General features: G+C 33.2%; 1 protein-coding gene across 4 annotated transcripts in view; it reads left to right on the top strand.

Moving 5' to 3' along the window:
• LOC123545090 (G-protein coupled receptor moody-like) overlaps positions 1 to 14,704 on the top strand; it is a 117,704-nt gene that overhangs the window by 98,715 nt on the left and 4,285 nt on the right. The window lies entirely within an intron of this gene.

The following is a 14,704-nucleotide window of genomic DNA, read 5'->3' as shown; positions in this document are numbered from 1 at the left end:
TTTTCCGTGAATATGGAATATATCTCACCGAGAAGTGAGAGAATTTCAAATATTTTCACATTTTCGGCATTTACAGTGAGTGATATGGATTATATCTCACTGATAAAACACAGTATTTCATCATTTAGCATAAAATAAAGTCTTTTTGACTCTTAGGCGGAGCCAGAAGCAACGTATTAACCTTCAGCTGTGAAGTAATGAAATTTGAACGTCAAAATAATGTGACGGCGTTCACAATTTTCTGGATAAAAATGACCGTCCGCTGCAAATGTATGCATTTGATTTCTCTGCATTCAACTAACTTCCAGAATTTTATAAAAAAAATGTATCCAAGGTCAATATTAGGATTTCTCGACCTGGAAAAAGTGATATCAACCTCGGGCATACATCAGTAAAAGGCAATAATTGTATATAATTCAACGCATATCTCTATAATTATAGTACTGTTGTTGGAATATAAACTGCATATTTATTATAATTTGTCGACCACTGAATAAAGCATTTTACCGAGTTGCAGGCAGCGCTTGAAGTATTTTTACTTAAAATGTACTCTTGTTGTTTTTCAAATAGAAAAACTTTCAAAGGCTTCATTAACAAAAAAATAAGATATAGTAAAAATTGCGCTGAAATATTATATCCTTGTCCCTGAAGTACGTTGATTCATAAGTCATACTTGACAGACATTTCCATAAGGTCGATACTAGATATGTCTCTGTTTCAGTCAAGGAAGCACACATACAATATAGTAGGAAACAAAACAATGTTTCGGTAGCATTAATACACGTAGACGAGTAATGATGAAATAATAAGTTATTACTCTTGCGTTTGAAAGGTCCATTTGACCTGAGAAATACTAATATAATGTGATAGGCTGCGATTCTGAAGAGGCAAACTTGCTATAATCAGACCGATAGATAAGGGTTAACCTTAAGTTATCTCACCGTAAAGCAGCTACACAGTGGTTATAAATCAGTGGGATACATAGATAAATGTGCTACCTACAAACGGGAAGGCCTCTAGGTTCCTTAATGGAAACACTTGCCATACACAATTTAACGACAGGAAAACTCAGAAGTGTAAACTCATAACTGTAAACATTACGCAAATAATGTGTCTCTTATTCAATGTAATATATGCATCAAGACATTGTTTTCTTTCTCAAGTTTTTTTCGGATTCCAGTATTTGTGTATCACTACTTACTATCTCATTTCCCATTCATTTTCCTCCGTTTTGAAAAAAACCCTGACATATTATGTGATGACGTGCGTCTGACCGTGCGTCTGTCCGTCCGTCATAATTCGTGACCGGAATATAACTTTGTAATCATTAAAGGTATTAACTTTAAACTTGGCAAATAGACAGATGGCGATAAGACAATATGCAGAGCGCTTGAACCGGCTCTGTAGGTCAAAGGCTAAGGTCACAAATTGAGCTCAAAGGTCAAATCTGTCAGTTATATTTCGTTTCCGGAGCATAACTTATTAACAATTCAAGGTATTGACTTCAAACTTGACAAGATAAGAAGATGTGCATAGAACAGAAATCTGGTCTGTAGGTTTAAGCTCAAGGTCACAGTTAGAGCTGATAGGTCAAACTTATTAACCATTTAAGTTATTGACTTCAAACTTGGAATGTAGGTAGGTGGTGACGTGACGATATACAGAGTCAGGACGATAGGTCAAAGGTCAATGTCGAATGTGCCCATCATTTTTCGTGTCCAGAGCATAATTTTAAAAATATTAAAGGTATTGGTTTGAAACTTGGAATATAGGCAGGTGGTGATGAGACGATATGCAGACTGCAACAATTAACTTTACAGCCCCCAATTACACCCCGCCACAAAGAAAAGAAAAATAATTTCATTTATTTTCTTGCCATTTAGTATCCTGTCAGCACCCACACACTTCCTATTTCCTTCGATCCCCTCCCGCACACACACACACATACACCTCCCACCTAAAGAAAAATCTTTAAGTTTCATTTTTTTCCCTTTAAAAATTTGTTTCCGTCCTCCTCTGATATAACCCTTCGGGCGTATACTGTCCCGCTTGGCGGAGCTCTAGGTTTTGACAACATACTCGTGCCTGAACGACGTCTTATACAAAACTGCTATAAAAAGAATAATCATATGTATTTCAGGCCTCTCGACTATACGGAGATACGTTTGAAGATAATGGCATTATGCCCTGTTAATCAGTAATATATTTACATTTCTCAACTATTTCATTTTATCATACATTTGGATCAACAAGAAGATAAATGAAATTATAGTGCATATTCATTAAATATAGTTACGTAAGAAATGCGTTTAGTGCTATATCTTGCAAACTAACAAAACATCATCATACGTTCCATGCATGCTAGCGTATTGTATACATTTGTGTTAATTGTTCTAAACTTGTGCCAGGAAGCTGTTCATACCAATGCATACATAACAGTTACGGTACTAAGAAGCTTTATTCTGCCGTTGTGCAATCTTTACGTTTCAAAAGAAAGCCAATGACGACACATTATTCTATTATTACCTTAATAATAGTTCCAACATTCAACGTTTATTGAGATGTGATAAAATCACTACAGCTTCTTTTCCTGATTGTTACAGACTATACTCTTTTACACGACATCATCTTAAATATCTACCAATAACTCTTTATTCGATTTTAAATGATACAATTAGCGGTGTAGATACATTGTTGAAAATGAAATGAGAAACGTCCATTGGACTGGTCCATACGGAAAAATATGCTCGACCTTTATGTAGCATCAATCTTGAGTTTTCACAGACTCTTTTACAGGGTAACTGTTTGTTTGAATATCATACTTCTTTTTTTTTAAATTGCATTACGTGTATTTATCCTGAAGTCTAGTTAGCTTGTTCGGATTAAAGATCGGCGATATATGACCATTTTGTGTTGATTCGCCGTAAAACCCAACTCACTCACTCGGATTAAAGATTTGCTACAAAGTACTTATGATAGACCATTGTATTTCAAAGTATTATTATATATATCATATATTGAACAGATGCGGCCAAGAAAAAGGGCCGAAAATGATAGGTAACCTGCTCCTCTATTTTGAAAATGTTGGACCGAAGGCTCATATAATAGGCTATGATAGGATAACCGCAATTTAGGCGCCAGTTGTATGAAAGTTCTCACAATTTCTAAATTAACCATTATGACACATGGTAAAATAAAACGAATTGGTCGATTTATTCCGAGATACTTGCCCATAAATAAAGAGCATCTCAAATTTAAACCTTCTGACTTTGTGATATCATTTGGAATTATTTCACATGCAAACAGTTTTGGTATCGTAATTTTCTGTTAAAAGATAGCTAGGTAGCTAGATAAATCATGTTTTACATTACATTTCCGTATGTCTATTAGCTTATCTGGATATGTGAAGTTATACAACCACCTATGGTAAAACAGATTACCTTTTAATAGAAGGCTTTGGGCAAAGGAGTGCTGAATTAACTTTTGTTTCGCATGAGCTGACTGTTAATAAAGTAACGAAAAATATACAGAGATCCCCAGCTTTGAAGCCTTTCTCTGTATTTTTATAACAAGATTAAAAATACAACGTCTGTTACATTTTCAAAGGCAAAGAAAAGTAATAGATTTAAATCAATGAAGATTATGTTTTAAGAAAAGCGTAAGAAATACTAATAAACCATCAGGAGTTCCATCGTTGTGGTTTCATGATAAACGATTAACAAGAACCAGTGACCTCATTAGCAACGTAATACATCATGCCGTGATTTTATTGTTAATCTACTTTTTTACAAACCTTTTGATACTGATCCTTATATAAAATATATTTAGAAAAGTATAAAAGCTTTGAAATATTATTTTTCAATGTAGGTATTCACAGGCTAAACAAATATGGTGTTTTTGACAAGGTTTACGAAGATAGTAAGATTGTGTGTCAAGGCAATGTTTCAATTGTATGTGGTGTTTTTAACCAAACTCATTTGGAAAACATTTGAAATAGTGTTTTGATGTTGAAATGTATGTAAAAGGTAATTACAGGAGTAATCAAAGGCGTTAGTATGTATCAGTTACAAATAAAAACTACTAGGATCAAAACATGATTGCACCAGTTTGCAGCAGTAAGGAATCTTGTCAGAAATGGGATGGAAAACATTTTAGAGCTCCAACACTTATGTTCTTGTGCATGCTCAATATAATTATATAGTTCAATATATCTCTTTTCTTATATATAGAATATGAGATTCTTCTGTACGTGTAACAAAACGGAAAATATTTTGATTGAAATTTTATAATGAAAAACTAAAACAATCTTTATATTGCAGACTTTCATACGTAAAGAAAAACATTTTAATTAGCGTTAACAGACGCTTGATTTATGATGTGTTGAAAGAAATGAGCTTGGCATGCAATGTCAGAATGCTCGAAACATGCGTTTATATTATTTAAAGCTTTATTGGGGTTATCCTGATGCAGGTTACGGACAATTTACATTATTTGAAATCTGTTTGCAAGTCTGCGTAAGATATTTTCGTTCGTAAGTTATGTATGAAGTAATTGTTATAACTTGAAAGAAATTAGTCTAAAACATTGTTCTTTGTTGGTATGTTTAATAACTGTGCTAAAGTTGTCCATATTTCAGTAAAAAAATTGCAATTTCGAGAACAAAATTTATGTTACAATGGAATTGAAGCCTCCAACCTGTATATGTCTTAGAATTTCAATCAGAAATATTTATAGTACAACGTTTCAGCTTTTAATGGTCCAAGAGCATAATAATTGCAAACGTGGTTTCCCCCTATAAAATTTAGATTAGAAGTATTCATGTCAGTATATTAAGCTTTGGTATTTGCTTACAAGGTACAAGAAAGTTAACCTTATTTCAATATTTTCTAAGAAATTACGAAACAAACAAGGTGCAAAATATTTTAAACATCCCAGTTGCCATGATTATTTTTAGGACTGTCTGTTAAGTTTTTATATTCTATTTAAGTCATACAAGGTCGAACAATTCGTAAGTATCTATAGCTGCTAAACATGAGAGAAAAGACTCCTGTGATGTATATGTTTAAGTATATATTAGAAAGCTAATGCGTAGTTTAATAAACATTTTGGTAAAAGAAACGTCTGCGTATAAAAGTAAAACATCAACTCTGGTGACAAGGTATACTACTTCCTGAAATATAATATTTAGATATCACATTACATAGTCAGAGTTTCTTTTTATGCCCCCGAAGGGAGGCATATAGTTTTTGAACCGTCTGTCGGTCTGTCAGTCTGTCTGTCCGCAATTTTCGTGTCCGGTCCATATCTTTGTCATCGATGGATGGATTTTCAAATAACTTGGCATGAATGTGTACCACAGTAAGACGACGTGTCGCGCGCAAGACCCAGGTCCGTAGCTCAAAGGTCAAGGTCACACTTAGACGTTAAAGGTCATATTTCATGATAGTGCATTGATGGGCGTGTCCGGTTCATATATTTGTCATTCATGCATGGATTTTAAAATTATTGGGCATGAATGTGTACCACAGTAACACGAAGTGTCGCGCGCAAGACCCAGGTCCGTAGGTCAAAGGTCCTAAACTCTAACATCGGCCATAACTATTCATTCAAAGTGCCATCGGGGGCATGTGTCATCCTATGGAGACAGCTCTTGTTAAGTCTAAGTTTCTTAAGAAAAACAATATTGTATGGTAATGTGTCTCATGCTTTAACTAGAAGGCAGGTGATTTACATTGATGCACTTCCAGAATAAAAAGAAATAGTGTATCCAGACATATTATCCAATCTAGTTGACACGTTTGATACGCATGCATTGATATAGGAATTCAGATTCGAGGAAAAGAAGATTTAAACATTTGAAGAGACTTGCATATGCCACTCAAGGGAAAGCGGAAATTATTTCTTGGAAGCAAAATAGCAATTGTCTTATGTGAAATGCGTGAGACAATGCTTTTTTTATTTTTATCATTTACTTTACTTTGAAATCTAGTTGATACATGTGAATTGATACAGGAATTCAGATTCAAGGGGAAAGATTTAAACATTTGAAGAGACATGCATATGCCACTCAAGGGAAAATAAGAAATATTTCTTGGAAGCGAAATAGCAGTTGTCTTATGTGCAATGCCTGGCGCAATGTTTTTTTTTTGGATTTTTTTTTTATCATTTACTTTGCTGGAGAAAAATAAAATATAGTTTTCTCAGGACATGGTCATACAAAATGAAAGTTACTTTTATGTCATATAAATATACGATATACAGTACTTACACACTTTAGATTTTACGTTAGGTTCATGACCTTTTACTATCAGTTGAATCAGATGTTATAATCAAATAAATGATCTAAATGTTCGTTCTATTAATGAAAAGACAAATTTCAAAACGTCAGACGATAAGCTCACAATAAACACACTATGATTTGGAACAATGCAACATATAAATTAAAATACTATGAAACTACTGACAATAGTAAGTTACTACGAGAATTATGTAAAAAAGAAAGAAAGACTTAGCAAATGAAAAAGATAGGATTATTAACTTTATTTTTATTTTGCTAGACTGATATAAAAAATGGATCTCGCATAAATTTTCATAATTAGAGTGGAAAACTCCCACTTTTGAAAAGAACTCTTCCTATGATGTAGATGTCAATGATGTTGCCATTGTAATAAAATTAATCATGTATTGCTATTTATTCAAAGAATAGTGTTTGTTCCGTACGTCGAGTCTAAGCTTAATTCAAATCAAGGAAAAACCTTGTGTATGCGATAGAGGCTGTATTTTTCACTTGATCTTCATTCATTTTGGTCAGAATGATTACCTTGATAAAATCTAGGCCGAAATCAAAAATGGGTCATCTCGGGTCAAAAACTAGGTCACTAGGTCAAAACAAGGAAAAAACCTTGTGTATGCGATATAGGCTGTATTTTTCAATTGATCTTCATGAACATTTGTCAGAACGATTACCTTGGTTAAATCTAGGCCGAATTTGAAAATGGGTTATCTAGGGTCAAAAACTAGGTCACTAGGTCAAGTCAAGGAAAAACCTTGTGTATGCGATAGAGGCTGTAATTATAAATTGATCTTCATGAATTTTGGTCAGAATGATTAACTTGATGAAATCTAGGTCAAATTCGAAAATGGGTCATCTGAGATCAAAAACTAGGTCACTAGGTCAAATCAAAGAAAAACCTTGTGTATGCGATAGAGGCTGTATTTTTCAACTGATCTTCATGATATTTGGTCAGAATGACTGCCTTGATAAAGTCTAGGTGGAGTTCGAATATGGGTCATCTTTGGTCAAAATCTAGGTCACTAGGTCATATCAAAGAAAATACTTAAATTTTAGAGACCACATTTTTGGTCCAATCCTAATGAAAATTGGCCAGAATATTTGTTTCCATGAAATCACGAGGTCAAACAAGTTTACACTGTTATGGTTTGTTTCTCAGGTGAGCAACCTAGGGCCATCTTGGCCCTCTTGTTTAGAATCCAATAGAAATATTTGCCATTTATAAGACTCTGTACTCCATAGGTAGCTAATAGTGAAACATAGGCACGCGAAAATATGGACAAATTTTATAGAAATAAGATAAAATTGTTTTTAGTTAATAATATGGCATATTATGCCACAGGCAAATAATATTTAATTAATGTTTCCCTACATTTAAAATTTCATTAACATTATTTAACTATGTGAAATATTCAGTCCTTTCAGATTGTATTATTATATAATTTTCATATCTTTTATTTCTTTAGAAATATAGTTTTTGTTAAATAGTTTCTTCATTGTTGCTTTTTTTATTTCTGAAAAGATGTAAGTGTGCACGACTCGCCGCACAGAAAGTTTCTATGTTCCAAATATTATCATAGTTTACGTTCCAAATATTATTATATCAAGACTTGGTCAAAAGAATATAATTACTTATAACCCATATTTGAAGAAGCTTTTTCAGAAACTACATTACGTTGCTATTACATCAAACTTCGATATTGTATGTTCATTTTACTACAACATCTGATGTCCTTTCATATATACCTTTGTGGGCTTTGTATTAACTTCTTTAAGTTCCTAAATAGCATATATAATTTTGATATCATAGCACATGTTTTATGCTAGTTCATAAAAGAGCGATGTGATTAGATTGTTTTAAGTTCAATTAATGTTTGCAAGTATCGTTTAATTGATGTATTTGTCATGTAAATGCGATTATTACAGAATGACAGGAAATATTTGGATATTACTTTAATACAGTTTCTTTGACGATGTTATTTGTACTGCATCGCCACAATATCTTCATGAATATATGTATCGGCGAGTGAGAATATTTTAGTGACATGTATTTGATTAATTGTTTTAAAAGGTCATTTGATAGAATGATCAATAAGTGTCACTGTAGAATATCTGAGATGGCATACTTTAGATCTAATACAGGACCATTAAGAAGCAAATTTTAATTATCGTTATATTAACACTTGTTTTTTTCTCGAGTTCAGTTAAATGTAATTATCTTGATTCAAAAGTAAAATGAAATAGCTATTAGACATACTGTATTGCAAAATCTTTCTTGCAACAATCACTATTTGTTTTGAATCGTATCTTCTGCATAACCGGGTTTATTTCAAAGGTAATACCATATCGATTTTAGACATAAACTATTGCTAAAGCAGTTATTGAAATTCAGTTTAGTAGATACATTGGAAAGTTTCACCCTCTGTTGTTCATGAAAAATTAATTTATTGGATTGAAATTGTGAGTGCATATATTGCATATGGATAATTTTACTGTATTCTACATACTGGAGTTCGAAGTATTTCGCTGTTGTTTCTTTTGTATGTAAATATTATTCTTTTGTGTAAAGATTGAAATTGTGTCTCTTTATAGAATGGCAGATTATGTTGGAATAAAACATTACGCTTATTGTATTTTATGACAAATTGAATAAGCGTTACCAGGTAATTTCAAATTATTTGTTTCATTAAAAGCTGTAATGCAAAATAAAAAAAATCTATCGATATTAATACATTGGCTTTCCTATTTATTCCAAAGAACATGGAAGGACAAAGTAAATAAAAAAACTGACGTCAAGTTAACCTAAATTTACACTATTTTACCTATACAATAAAGTAGATATAAAGCAAACGTCTAGGTATTTTTGGTTGCGGGTTTATCCTGCTACCAAAGTTGAAGTGTATTTCTGACAATCATAGCATCTTTATTTGTTTCCTAATCACATCCAAAGGATATTAATATTTTCAGTCGTATGTCCATTGTATTGCTTCTCTTGAAGCTTTTTTCTGTCAGCTGACCACTCATAAATATACTCAGCGTCACTGAAAAGTTACCACCCTAATGACCCTTATATTTTAAAAATCGCACTGGCCTGTGCTAAAAGCATAACACGACTACATTGTTTTTAGGCAACTGAGACGTCAAATTCAATTAACTCCATTTGAGGCACGGGCTGCACATGCAAAATGACTTTTTCCAGCAATGTCTACATGTACGAAAATTCTATCGCAAAACATTCATCGCACTTGAAAGTTAGTCGACAGACTAAAAGGAATACGTTAAAAAAACAAGAATATCATTGCTAAGAATGCCACGTTTAAGGCACGATCAACGCCATCAGGCCATTGTCATGGTTGACGCCGAACTTTCATGTCGTGAAAATGCACGTCGTATGTGCTGTTCTCACCTGACAGTCATGAAATGGGTTAGGAGACATGATCAGACAGAGTCTATGAGTAACAGACCGCGCGAAGGCCATGAACAAGTGACAGAGATATTGTATAAACAAGTAAGGAGGTATATATTAAGTGGTAACTTTTCAATGACGCTAAGTATACTAGTATCAAGTTAAAGAGACATCTTTTCTGACAAAACAATTTCATAACTATACCTAGTACTCAATTTCCACACGCTCTTCAAGTTGGAACATTTTCTATACAACATTTAATATTTCATTATTCAGTTTTACTGTACTGTAGTTCTGTCCGCTTTAATAATGAAGCTGAGTTTTATTGTGCTACATGTCAGTAGATTGCTCGTACTAACTGTTGAAAAATAAATATTCTGGCCATATGCCTCTAGTGTAACTTCGAGTGCGGTAGGTCATGGGTTCGAAACCCGGCCGTTTAATGCCAAAGACGTGAAAAAATTGAACCAATGGCCCCCTTGCTTGCCGCTCAGCGTTAAATGAGAAACTGACATTTTTTCCCCTTATTCCCCTTTGGCGTTTGGATTCCATCAGGAATAAGGTGTTGAGAGTGATTAATATAATTTGTAGACATTGTTTCACAATGGACCTAAAATAAATAACTATAAACTAACATTTAATTTTTGAAAGCTTCAGCTCCACGTGTAAGAGGTAATGCGCTTATTATCCTCGTATTCCGGTCGGATGATTATTTACTTAGTTATTGCCTTTTAATTATTCAATATTAGTTACACTTCAGCGCCATTTCCTGTCCAGAAAATTCATTAGCAACCATTGAGCGAAAAGTAATAGGAAGCTTCACTCCCACTTATGTTTGCAGCTGATATTTTAACACATACGTATATACATTTTTACAAAACTGTTTTTAGATATGCTTTACATTTTTACATGGATGTTTTAGATATGTTTTACATTACTCATAGTGTTCTTTACATTTTTACATGGATGTTTTTGGGTATGCTTTACATTTTTACATCAATGTTTATGCTTTACGGTCGGTGTTTGCAATATGACTTCTTCTCGGCGATATATGACCATTTTGTGTCGATTCGCCGTAAAACCCAACTCACTCACTCACTCATAGGAAACTTTACTCCTTAGTTAAAATGCGTATATTATCCACATGTTCCGGTTGGATGATTTTTCACCTATTTTGCCTTTTGATTATTCAGTATTAGTAAACTATAGAGCCATCTTTATTTGAAGTATTTCTCAGCATCCTTTGGCTAGAACTGAGCGAAACTTTATGGAAAGATTAACACTTATGAGAAAATATGCATATTGTCTTCCTGTTCGGATGATTTTTCACTGAGTTATTGCCCTTTGATTATTCAACAGTCGTATACTTTAGAACCATGTCTTTTCCGAAATACTCATCAGCAATCTTTCACTAAAAATAAGCAAAACGTCGTAGTAAGCTTCACTTCCTAGGGAAAATGCGCATATTGCCATCATGCTCCTGTCGGGAGATTGTTCGCTGTTTCTGTACCCTTTGATTACCCAAAATTAGTACACTGTAGTGCCATTCTTGTCCTGAGCCGTTGCTAATATTCAGCGAAACTTTGTAGGAAGCTTCACTCCCAAGTTGAGATACGCATATTTTGTGCTTAATAAAGTCAATAATTTCCGTTTTTATGATTTTCAAATACTAGTAATCATACGTCGGGGGAGCATCGGCCGGTCTTCTTCTTGTCTGTATGAATGGATTGCTATTAAAGTATCCTAGCACAAACATTTACCATATATAGACAATGTGTTGCATGCAAGACCTACACCCCTGTCTAAAAGGTCATTTTCACTCTTTAAGGTCATTATATCTTGTTTTCCTGTATTTTTCGCACAACATTCGATATAATACACTGTATAAGATGATGAGCCAAATCTAACACAGAGACCTCAAGCTCTGAGGTCAAGGTCACATTTAGAGATCAAAGGTGTTTTGTCATTTTTTGTCATCTACCCTACAAATTTGATGTTCACAGAAGCATACTCAAATGATTTGGTGCAATCTTTCATCATCACAAGGATATGCATCGTTTAATCATTTAATTAATGACACTGCGATTATTCCTTTCCAATCTGTCAGTTCAGTAAATTGTTTTATGGTCAGAGTGTCATTACAAGGAAGAAAGAAAATTTTGAATTAGTGGCTTAGGAAACAGTTTGAAACAGTGTCCCCAATAACACATTATTACTTCATGCTTTTTAAGGTTAACGCTACAAAGGTTGACAAATATCTATTTTGTGAAAAGAAATCATTAGAAATTTCCTCTGAAAATATTACCAATAAAAAGGTCATTGCTGCAATTCATATTTCTTTAGTCTTAGCCTTCTGGAAAATATGTTATCATTCTTCGTGGAATCTTTTATTAGAATGTGACGAAATATAATTTTTTAACCGTAGCATTTTGCAGGAAATTACTTGCAATAAAATGTCGACGCCATACATTTTTATTCGGTTATATTGCAGTAATTCGGTCAAAAATGTGCTTCCGTGGTGTGTCGAAAGAAGTCCATAATAAATAGATCCTATTTTTTCCATTTTTCGTACATTTGCGCGTAAATCGAGGGCCAAATGGGCATTATTTCACTCGTGGAATGAATTTTACATAAAATGGGACACTTTTCATGCCAATATTCGCATGTTTTCGAGTTGTTTACTTGAAAACGAAAACTTGTAGGGTGTTTAATCTGCGGACCGCTTTCTGAAATGCGACAATATGAGGGTAACTGACTTCAGTTGACTTGCATTTCACTGTATACTATTCTACACCCCTTTTTCTTTTCGTTTTATAGAAGCAAATGTATGGATATCCTGTGGAAAATTGGTCTACGACGGAGTGAAAATCTGGCCACTGTAACAACATTGTTCTTAAGTAGCTGAATTTTATATTAAACAAAGAACAATTTCTTTTATTGGTATATAGCCTTTTTATTAAATCCAATACACGTGATTACATTACTAGTAATATATTCTTTATCTAAAGAATGCAAAGACAGTTATTACATGTTGTTTTATAGGGCAGAGAGACATTTGTCTTATAGACTCTAGATTTCAGTTTATCTTATATTACTAAGTTTCGATCCAAATAATATTCTACGTATTGGCTTTTTTAAGAATAAACAAACAAACGCAATGCCATGCCGAAATGTTACGTTGTTTTCAAATCCGTCTTGAATATGACCAATACACCTTAATACGTCAGTTGGCATACATAGAAAATGCAAACACTGAGTCTGTATCCAATGCCGATGACTTTGAGAAATGAAACTTCAGAAACATGTTTAGAAAGTCTATGTTTTGAATGTTGACACCTATTTTCTGGATTTTACACCCAACGTTTTTTTGGCAAAGATGCTTAAATACTAAATAAAGCTTACCAATACTTACTAGAAATCTTGAAAAAAATAATTTTTTTCTGATATTCAAGGCAGACATTTATGCTACAGTATACAAGTAGTAGTCAATACAACATATGGTACACAGTAACGGTCACAATACATAATAGACGTTACTTCAGAATTCCAGATGCAATATTTCAAAAATGTGTCATGATAGTTTTCACTTCCTTACATACTACTTTTTCAACATCAAAACATTTTTATGTTGGAATAAGTTCAACCAGCTGTTAGAGAATGTACATATATGCTTCTATATCTCAAACTGAAATTAATAAGGTCTAATATATAAATTTTAATGAATATGTTATGACTTAAATAGAGACCTGCATTAGGTCTTTATAAAGTAGTACATATACCAAATAAAATTTACTATAAATTGAAAAAGACCAACGGAGTTAAGGATAAAAACTTACATTAAAAAAAAACAAAAAACAGTAAAACATTAAGAACCTTAGGCCGAAAGTTTTGTGTTCAGTGCATTTGGTTACTCCGTCTGGATCTATTTCCGCTCTTTGATTTGTTGGTAGTACCTACTGTTCCAATACCGATAACGTCGGTATCAGTCATGCTATGATTAGGCATATTGTAATGTTCTGCTAACGGTTTCATGCCCTTCAGTCGGATTTCCGCTTCCTGTGCTCTTGATATGTCAGTGGTAATCTGAACATTTCACCAATGTATACGAAGCTATCACAGTTATATCAATGTATCCCATGCCACGCAATTCAATATCCACTCTTAATGCACCGTCACGACTTTGTTGTGTTCCCCAGTCTGTTATATCAATTGCTACGCTTTTTGAGTTACGTTTCTTATAGTATTGTCTTAAAGGATTAATATATGCATGCAGAAGCAGACACTTTTTCATTATTTTGTAATTTGGATTTGGTATCTGAATAAGAAAAGTCGTATTACTTAAAACTTTAGTCAGAGTGTCTTTTTATAGTCTGTTTCAGATATATCTAGACTAAGTGTTAAACTCTAAATACACTGGTCTTTTGTAAAAGGTAACAATCTGATACTAATGGCGTTAAAAAGAAAACTCTACATAAGTTATCAGGAACATAATTATGGTCGGTATGGTAGGTATGTTGTCCTGGCTTTCTAAATAAAACCATTTAGGCGCCAGCAAAGCCTGTCTGTTTCTGACTCTCTGTACGAATTCCAACTTATAAATCCCAAATGGCGGCGTCTGCCTGTAACAACTTGTAATAAAAGGTATAGCAATTAAATATAGATTTAAAATTGTTTCCTTAGGAAGATTATTATCTAATTACTTCAGTCATATGTAATAAAGAACGGATAATAAGACATACACTAAATATCAATATATTTAATATAAGTAAAAAAGAACTGTCTGCAAGGGTGAGTGAAAGACTAGTTGGTTTACCTGAATTCTCCTGTCTAGTTATTTTGCGACACAATTATAGTGTTAGTCTCAAAATCTTGGTTAGATATCTGGAAAACCAGTATCTTTTTTTTTTTTTCAAAAACTATAACCGCCTTCAACTAAAATGGATGTAATGGTTCTCTTTTCAGACTTTCTGATTCTCAAAATCTTGGTTAGGTATCTGGAAAACCAG

The sequence above is a fragment of the Mercenaria mercenaria genome, chromosome 1 (assembly GCF_021730395.1).
Source record: "Mercenaria mercenaria strain notata chromosome 1, MADL_Memer_1, whole genome shotgun sequence".
In the NCBI taxonomy this organism is placed as follows: domain Eukaryota; kingdom Metazoa; phylum Mollusca; class Bivalvia; order Venerida; family Veneridae; genus Mercenaria; species Mercenaria mercenaria.
The sequence above is the reverse complement of the archived record's forward strand: the minus strand, read 5'-3'. Positions and strand labels throughout refer to the sequence as shown.